Source organism: Lethenteron reissneri, chromosome 63 (assembly GCF_015708825.2).
Source record: "Lethenteron reissneri isolate LAM-NWPU_2019-01 chromosome 63, ASM1570882v1, whole genome shotgun sequence".
Taxonomy (NCBI): domain Eukaryota; kingdom Metazoa; phylum Chordata; class Hyperoartia; order Petromyzontiformes; family Petromyzontidae; genus Lethenteron; species Lethenteron reissneri.
In genome coordinates this window covers 7,630,282-7,640,271 of record NC_083841.1, presented here as the reverse complement: position 1 = coordinate 7,640,271, position 9,990 = coordinate 7,630,282, and the positions used below count along the sequence as shown (strand labels likewise).

At 53.0% G+C, this 9,990-nt stretch overlaps 1 long non-coding RNA gene across 1 annotated transcript; it reads right to left on the bottom strand.

Annotated features, from left to right (window-relative positions):
- Positions 1 to 5,924: 5,924 nt before the first annotated feature.
- On the bottom strand, positions 5,925 to 9,801 carry LOC133358633 (uncharacterized). The gene is made up of 2 exons (XR_009757105.1): positions 7,597 to 9,801; positions 5,925 to 7,476 (listed from the first exon to the last, which is right to left on the bottom strand). It is a non-coding gene; the product is annotated as an uncharacterized LOC133358633 (long non-coding RNA).
- Between the last annotated feature and the right edge of the window lie 189 nt (positions 9,802 to 9,990).

The following is a 9,990-nucleotide window of genomic DNA, read 5'->3' as shown; positions in this document are numbered from 1 at the left end:
AGCCCTACTGGCTCGCCTCTCGCTCCACGCGTGACCCGATGTGCCTCCTGCGCCATCAATCACTCCCCGACATTTCCCACATTCTCCACCCCCGTCTCTCTCAGTGTGTTTGTACATGTGTGTGTGTGCCCATGTGTACATGTATGTGTGCGTGCACATGTGTATGTGCGTGCCTATTTGTACATATGTGTGTGCGTGCCCATGTGCACATGTATTGTGCGTGCACATGTGTACATGTGTCTATGCGTGTACATATGTATGTGCGTGCCCATGTGCACATGTATTGTGCGTGCACATGTGTATGTGCGTGTACATATGTAGGTGCGTGCCTATTTGTACATATGTGTGCGTGCCCATGTGTACATGTATGTGTGCGTGCACATGTGTATGTGCGTGTACATATGTAGGTGCGTGCCTATTTGTACATATGTGTGCGTGCCCATGTGTACATGTATGTGTGCGTGCACATGTGTATGTGCGTGTACATATGTATGTGCGTGCCTATTTGTACATATGTGTGCGTGCCCATGTGCACATGTATTGTGCGTGCACATGTGTACATGTGTCTATGCGTGTACATATGTATGTGCGTGCCTATGTGTACATGTGTGCGTGTGTGTGTGCGCTATGTAGTGTAAGGAGTGGGAGTGTAACGGTTTGCGCGCTGCGCTACGAACCTGGCTACCCGAGTTCGATTCCCGCTCACGGCCCCATCGGTGGGTGACGGCGAATGTCTGAACCGGTTCTGGGACATCCAGAGGTCGACTCGCTAAACAGCACGTGTAGGTACGTTGGACTTCTTTCGCACCATACGTAGCCAACTTGTGGCCAATCGGAGGTCTGCGCGGGAAGAACAACACACTTAACACGAACAGAAGTTCTAAAGAAATCAGTTTGTCAATCCAGATGATGATTTAAAAAGTGCATCGCTCCAGTGGCTTCCTAATATCGGAAGAAAGAGCGTTCCAGACCGCCGCAGAAGTGCACTTGCCTATACGGGGGGTCTTTGTCTGTGCTCCGTGTGTGTGTGTCTGTGTGTGTCTGTACGTGTGTAGTTTGGATATAATTGAGGTCACTGGATCCGTAGCGCAGTGAGCGAACCACTGCGCCACTGCTCTACAAACACCACAAAGACAGAGCCCCCCCCCCCCCCCCCCCGTGTAGGCCTGAAACAGACTGTTGCGGCAATAGTCTGTTACACCTACACAGGCCGGCACGGTACACGTAGGGGTGGGTGGCCAGCACCACGCCCGGCCGCCTTTGTCTCCCCAGTGGCGATGTTTACACACCACACCAGGTACTCATTTGGGGCTGAGTCGGTCTAGGGGAGGCCCAGGACCCGTTCAGATAATCGTCACCGGTGTTGGCCGTGAGCAGGAATCGAACTCGGGTATTTGCGGGTTCACAGCGCAGCGCGCTAACCGCTGCACCACCGCTCCCCTCACACATGCACACAGTGACAAACACACAATGTGACACACATACACTGACACACGCAGTGACACACACAGTGACACACACACACTGGCACACACAAAGTGACACAAGAACAACAACAGCAACCGCCATTCGCCACTAAGTGGTGGCGATGTCACCATAGCGCTTGTGCCAGGTTATGTGCACGTTAAGGCGACGTGAAGTGTCGAACGCCCGCTGGCAGGAGGTCATGGGGCAGACCCAGGTGCTATGGGTCGACTGACTGAGATGACTGGCCGATGCACCACCTGTGCCCACTACTGTGGCAACTTGCTGTGTTAGCCACCCGGCATTCCGCTAGTTGTTGTGAGAATCCCTCTGCCCTCCATTGTTGCTGGAGGGCGACTGCCTCCAATTGGCCAGTAGCGTCCTTCACGAGCCTCCTGCATAAAAGCCAATCTTGACACCGCTGATACCAGTCATCGGCAAGTCCACTTAGCTCCACGTCCTCCTGTACCACGTGACTCCATCTCTTCTCAAGCCCGTGCCGTGCCCGTTTAGCTCCCTCTATCCGGCCAAACAAAAGCTGTTTAGGCATGCGGTGGCTGGAGATGCCACCGCATGCCTAAACAGCTACATGACCCAGCCAATGCAGCCTTGCCTACTGGAGGAACTCACCAATTGGACTCTGTCCAGATCTATCAAGGATTTGTGAGCTCCTCACACAATCCAGCCTGGTTAAACCCAGGATGGATCGTAGGCAGGCCAGCCTAAATGTTTCGAACCGGCGAAGATGTTCCATTAGGGGTGTCAACGTTTCGCAAGCATAGAGAAAGGAAGGCATGACTGTGGCCGAGAACACCCGAAGCTTCGTGTAGAGGGACAGACCAGGTAGCTTCCACACAGCGTTACGCAGCCGATGAAAAGAGAATGCTGCTCGGCTGATTCAGAGTGAAAACTCTACTGTCAAACTGGAGCCGGTTATGAGCACACTGCCCAAGTATAAAAACTCTCCACTCTCTCCACAACTGCCCCATCACTAATTGGGAGTTGTGGGGGTATAGTGTCTAATGGTACAAAATACCCAGGAAGGTGCTTAGTTTTGGTGGGGCTGATGGTCAGGCCCCACCTCTTAGTGGCATGCTCCAGGTTCAGCAGCAGCGCCTCCAACTCCTCCTCTGAGTGAGCAGCAATCACCAATCATCAGCATACATAACTTGGTTGACCAATAGGGAGCCATGCCTTGACCGCACCCGGGCATCGATTAGCCTTCCATTGTATCTGTACCAGATGAAACTTACTCCGGTATAGATGTAGTGGTGATACGCGTTGGCAGTAGGGATCGTGTGGCAGCGCGTGGTGATTGGCTGTGTGTCGGTGACGCGCGCTGACAGTGAGGGATCATAGGGCAGCGCGGGGTCATGGGTTATGTGGTGGTGATTGGCTGTGGGTTGGTGACGCGCGCTGACAGGGAGTGATCGTGTGGCAGCGCGGGGCGAGTGGTTGTGTGGTGGTAACACGCGCGGGGAAAACGGATCGTGTGGCAGCGCGTCGTGATTGGACGACTTGGGTGGGTGCTCACATCGCAGTCCGCATAGGCTCCGTCTCCTCGGGAGCGGAGGGCTATATAAGGCGATGCGCGCGGGCGCTCGGGGAGTTGGTGACCAGTGAAGACGGAAGACGGAGGAAGAAGAGATAGGGCCCTGAGACCCCGAGTCCCGCTGTCCTTGTAAGGACCGGGACCCTGTGTGGCTCAGAGGCGGGACCTTGGGACCCGGGGCCGGACGTCCGTGTGAGGGCCGGGCCACGCGACCCAGTGGTCGTGACCCATACCCAAGCTGGGGTGGGTCTGTAGGTTCCCCTGGAAGCTATGGGGCTGGAGAGCCCGTGTGTGTGTAGCCGGGTGGAACGTGTAGCGTGAGCTGTAGTGTCCACACGTGTTATTGTGCCCAAGGAAAGAGTTAATAAAGTGTGCTACCCGTCAAGTGGTCTCCCGCCATAATTTACAATATTACATAGACATTGAAGGCTTCACAAACTACGTGGTCAAAAAAGATGTTAAATAACGTGGGAGCCAAAGGGCATCCCTATCACACCCCAAGTTGAACAGGGAATGGCTCCGACTCCCGGCCACGTAGTTTAAACCAGGCCTATTCACCATCATGAAGGTCCTTAATGAGCGTGAGCTAAGAGTTAGGGACTCCGAAAGCATGAAGAACAACCCAGAGCCCAGGCCTACTGATGGTATCATCGGCCTTGACTATGATACCATAGTCAAGGCCATAGCGGGTAGTTTGTGATAAACTACCTCAGGGCGTGACGACTCTGCCTTACGCGAGTCCCAGGCACAGCTGGCCCGGCTGTCAGTACCTGGTAAGGGCCCCTCCCAGGGTTACGCGGTTTTCTCACTGCCTTGTGAGTGTCTCGGGAGTGTCTCGGGAGAGTCAATGGCTAAGGTATAAACCCCAACAGAAAATCAGGAGTGGGGCCCCTCAGGCGGTTTTGTGACGCACAGCGACACATTCCCGGCAGCCCCTGCAGCCAAACTGGTACCAAACGTCGTGCTACGCACTCCTTTGGACATCACCAGCAAGGCCGAGGGGGGGATCCTGACACATGGGCAACTCAGGATTTCCAGAATAACCTGCCCGGGCTTTGCGCCAACAAGAGGTGCAAATATGGGGAGAGGATACTTCTCGGCCACCTAATCGTGGCCAAGAAACACGGATGGCAGCAGTCACGGGTTATAAGCTCATTTTAGATTGGCGTAAAAAATGGGTGCCACGGGTTGCCATGGTCGGTGGGAGGGGTCATTACACCCCAATGGATAGCTACCGCCCGCCTCAAGCTGGGCAGCCCCCCGGCCAATAAGGTGCTTTCCTGCCATGGCTCACCTGCTCCAATGGGTGCTTGGAGCGTATGGTTTATCACCAGACGAGTGGGCTGCAACACCTGCAGTAGACAAAAGCAAAATAAAACTAAAGAAGGTTCCAGCCCTTCATTTTGCAAGCTGGAATGTACGTGCAATGTGTTCTGGACTCTCCGAAGATCTATTGCAGATTGAGGACATCCGCAAGACTGCAGTTATCGACAGGGAGCTGGCGAGACTCTATGTGGATAATGCAGCACTGCAGGAGACCCGGCTTGCTGGCAGTGGCTCACTACGAGAGAGTGACTACACTTTCTACTGGCAAGGAAAACAGCAGAACGAACCAAGGCAACACGGCGTTGGGTTCGTCATCAAAAACACTCCTTGGCGTGATGGAGCCACCGACTTCAGGCTCCGAGTGGATTCTGTTCATGAGACTTCTCACTGCTTCTGACCATGTAAACATCCTGAGTGTCTACGCCCCAACACTCTACTCACCTCCGGAGATTCAAGACCAGTTCTATGAAGAGCTTCATAATATTAGTCGCAAAATCCCCAGCTCTGAGCACATGTTTCTGTTGGAAGACTTCAATGCAAGGGTTGGGGCTGATCATGACGTGTAGCCCGCATGCCACGGCATCGGAAAGATGAATGCCAGTGGGCAAAGACTACCGGAGCTTTGTTCATACCACAATCTCTGTATCACAACCTCATTCTTTCTCACTAAACCATGCCATAAAGTATCATGGAGACATCCAAGGTCTCTTCATTGGCACCAACTGGAGCTCGTCATCACCCAACGAGCCCTCCTCAACTCAGTACTCATCACACGCAGCTACCACAGTGCAGTCTGTGAGGCATCGATCACTCGCTGGTATCCAGCAAGGTCAGACTACGGCCAAAAAAGATACACCGCCTCAAACAAAAGCGCTACCTACGCATGAGGGGAATGGCCAATTGAAATGAGCCCTCCCCTCATGGTACTACTCACCACAGCGTTACCGTCCGGCACCAACACAGTGACAACAACCGCCATTCGCCACTAAGTGGCGGTGACCTCACCACGACGCTTGTGCCAGGCCATGTGCACCTTGAGGCCACGTGAAGTGTCGAACGCCCGCTGGCAGGTCACGGGGCAGACCCAGCAGGTGCCACGGGTCGACTGACTGAGATGACCGAGATGACTGGCTGATGCACCACCTGTGCCCCTTACTGTGCCAACTTGCTGTGCTTTAGCCACCCGGCGCTCCGCTCGTTGTTGTGAGCAACGCTCCTCCGCCCTCCGTTGTTGTTGGAGGGCGACTGCCTCCAACTGCCCAGTAGCGTCCTTCACGAGCCTCCTCCACAGAGGCCGATCTTGACACCACTGGTACCAGTCATCGGCAAGTCCACTCAGCTCCACGTCCTCCTGTACCACATCACTCCATCTCTTCTCTAGCCCGTGCTGCGCTCGTTTAGCCCCCTCGATCCGGCCGAACAAAAGCTGTTTAGGCATGCGGTGGCTGGGCATATGGGCGACATGACCCAGCCAACGCAGCCTTGCCTGCCGGAGGAGCTCACCGATGGGACTTTGCCCAGATCATACATACAGTAACACAGTGCCAGACACACAGGATTATGCAAAATACCATTTGGACCCTTCATTTAATTCGTCGATTTAATCATTTAAAAATCCAAATCAAACTCCACAATCGTTTCTCTCCTCCATAAATATCTGCGAACACAAATCAACTTACATTTTTGATTCGAAACGCTCCGAAAATAGCAAGCACGTTCACAACATTCTCGAATAACATTTAGAATTTGGTGGAACATTAAAAAAAGATTCCCTTCCCAAAGCAAGATTGGCGGCCATGATAAATGTTCCGACAGTTTTTAATATATTTGTTTAAACGTTTACATCATATCCTAGCATACCGGGACAGCAGCAGCAGCACTGTGTCCAGGAACTCAATGCCAATGTGGAGACCTCTATGGGCATCTCTGAGTCTATATGGATCTCTATACATATCGATGAGTCTCTATCCCTCGTGTCACTATGGGTCTTTATGTATTTCTATGTATTCTATGTATCTCTATGTGTCTCTATGTGTCTCTATGTGTCTCGATGCATCTCTATCATTGCGTATGATGGTAGCGGTGACCAGGCGCTCGATGATGGCAATGTGGAGGTGGTGCTGCTTCTGCTGCTGCTCGCCACGACAAGATGGCTTCAGCAGAGTGACTTTGTCTTCCCGTGGTCTTCCTCCGTTGAAGCAGCTCAGACCACTTCGGTTTCATTCATTCGACCCAGAGGCGGTGGGGGGGGGGAGGTCGGCGACGAGCATAACCAGAATGGACATTTTCTTTATTTCGAGATTCGGTAACATACCCAAAAAATCTCTCCCACGCGCAATGTCGCCATGGAGCGGCGCTTTGGAGGGAGTCCGCTCGCCGCCTCGGCGCTGCAGGTTGCCGAGCCCTCGATGAGACCAACGCGGAGACCGCTGGGCCCATCGGCGAACACTGCTCATGGACTTACACCCTTACATCATATTACATCCTTACATCATATTACACCATTACATCCTATTACACCCTTATCCTATTACACCCTTACATCATATTACATACCTACATCCTATTACATCCTTACATCATATTACACCATTACATCCTATTACACCCTTATCCTATTACACCCTTACATCATATTACACCCTTACATCATATTACATACCTACATCCTATTACACCCTTACATCATATTACACCCTTACATCATATTACATCCCTACATCATATTACAGCCCTACATCCTATTACACCATTACACCCTATTACACCCTACAACCTATTACATCCTACATACGATTAGATCCTTACATTCCATTACCATCCTTACATCCTATTACACCCTTACATCATATTACATCCTTACACCCTATTACACTCGAAATCCTATTACACCCTACATCCTATTCTCAGCTGTTCAGGAGATACAGATGCCACTGTGGAGGTTTGCCGCCGCCGCTGCTGCTGCTAGCCACAAGGAGAGAGCTTCAGAGAGAGAGAGAGAGAGGAGTCCCGTGCCGTTCCGCTGTTGAAAGAGCGCAGACCACGTTGGGTTTATGATGTTGGTCGATAGTTTGGGTTGCATGGTCACAATCGCACTGCTGTGGGCTTGTCTTTAATACTTCTCTATTACCTACCTCGCCTGGTATGCAGGAAGTTGTGGGTTGGATCCCGACCCTGATGCCTGCTTTATATTTGTAGTTTACGTGTCTCTCTCTCGCTCATCATCATCACGGTGGCTAGGAGATGTTAACTACCTCGCCTGGTATACAGGAAGTTGTGGGTTGGATCCCGACCCTGATGCCTGCTTTATATTTGGAGTTTACGTGTCTCTCTCTCGCTCATCATCATCACGGTGGCTAGGAGATGTTAACTACCTCGCCTGGTATACAGGAAGTTGTGGGTTGGATCCCGACCCTGATGCCTGCTTTATATTTGTAGTTTACGTGTCTCTCTCTCGCTCATCATCACGGTGGCTAGGAGATGTTAACTACCTCGCCTGGTATACAGGAAGTTGTGGGTTCGATCCCGACCCCGATGCCTGCTTTATATTTGGAGTTTACGTGTCTCTCTCTCTCATCATCATCACGGTGGCTAGGAGATGTTAACTACCTCGCCTGGTATACAGGAAGTTGTGGGTTGGATCCCGACCCTGATGCCTGCTTTATATTTGTAGTTTACGTGTCTCTCTCTCATCATCATCATCATCACGGTGGCTAGGAGATGTTAACTACCTCGCCTGGTATACAGGGGGTCGTGGGTTCGATCCTGACCCCGACGCCTGCTGTATATTTGTAGTTTGCGTGTCTCTCTCTCATCATCATCACGGTGGCTAGGAGATGTTAACTACCTCGCCTGGTCTACAGGAGGTCGTGGGTTCGATCCTGACCGACGCCTGCTGCTGTATATTTGGAGTTTGCGTGTCTCTCTCTCCCAGTAGCCGCATGGATTTTTCTCCGGGTCCTCCGGGTTTCCCCTTCACATTTAGAATCAACATCCGGCGTTCAGAGTTATTTGGCTACTGCTATGAATTTTCACGCGATGATTACGATGATCATATCACTTGTGATAGCCAGATGGTCGCTTTTGAAAAAGAGCTACACGGCTCAGTGGGGGGCTTACACTTGGTACAAATAAAAAGAATAAACAGTTTAGTAGTTTAGTTTAGGATGGCAAGTAGCAGTGTTATCTCTTTAAGCGTAATCCAGCGCGACCGCAGTATTGGACCGGGGCGACCTTCGTGCCGGCGTTCAAATGTGTTCCCGGGGTCGTTGCACGGAAGCGTGGAGAAGGTAAGAGCTGCGAGGAATTGGCAGGGGTGTTGCGATAGGTTCGGAGGCCCGACATTCGTTTTGTTTTCAATCACGCGACTGATCGTTAACATTAATATTCGGCGCGAACTCCAAGTTGTCGGACGGGTCGCCGTAGCCGAGTCACGCCGATGCTCAACGGTCGCTTGGGCGTGCGCGAAATCCTGGGGTGTGCGGATGATATATCAAAGGTCGTGCTTGTTACCACCACCAAGATTTCTACAGCTTCACTCCACTCGATTCGCAAACCACCCCCGAGGGCGAAACAATTTGTCCGTGAGTTTTACTGCGGCAATGCTGTGGGGACAGTGAATTATCACGTGTGTTTTAAACGGAGCGGATGAACGGGGTCCGGTTGTAGATGGGTGTGGGCTACCTATGGGAGACATCACGGGCAGGAGAAGGCAACCTCTCAAGACCAGAAGAGCGGACAACTGCAACCGTTAAATAGATCGCCCTGAATAAAGTACGTTGAACTTTTTTCGCACCGTACGTAGCCAACCGTGCTAATCGGAGGTGCGTGGTGGAAAGGACAACAAACTAAACACAACGACAGCAACAACAACAACACCGTTATTTTACTTCGCAACTCACAAATACCGGGACTTCATCTTTCCGGTTAAGGGATGAGTGACAAGATTTCCTGGCCATGGCCGCCCGCCTCCTCAAACACACCGAGGGCCGTGACCGGGGGCCGTGCCATGGGCCAGCGCCGGCCCCGAGGTGCGGCTCACGAGTCGAGCGCCGCTATTGGCTCTGCGTTTCCGCTGTAGAAGTTGAGGCCGTGGGGGGCCGTCGCCGGCTTGGTGGCGTCGCCGAGTCCGGCGCGCTTCTCCGCCCGTCCGGAGATGCGTGCCCGTCAGCCGAAGGGCGCCCTGGCCCCGCTCGGCCCCGAGCCAGATTATGCCGCCACCCCCATCCCCCCCCCCCCCCCCTTTGGTACGGAAAAAAACAGCCCTGGAGCTCCCCATGCCGGCTCGGCTTGCCGTGTGCCAGTGGGGGAGGAGAGGGGGAAAGAATAACATTGAGAAAACGATCCCTGGCAAAACCAGGACAGGTGGCAACCCTTCCCCTAGCCACAGGAAGTACTTCACCCACGACTTCCTGTCGGCTAATTCCCCACGGCGCCCCCCCCACCCCATGCCCCCCACCCCCCGCCACCCCCACCTAGAACTTGCTGAAGAGCTCCTTCTTCTTGCTCCAGTCCATGGGCGGAGCACGCTTGTTCCTCCTCTTGGCCTGGGCACGTTCCCGCGCAGCTTCCAGCGTCAGAGCGAGCGCCGGGGACCCCCCCAGGGACCCCCCCAGGGACCCCTCCGGGGATCCCCCCGGGCTGCCGCT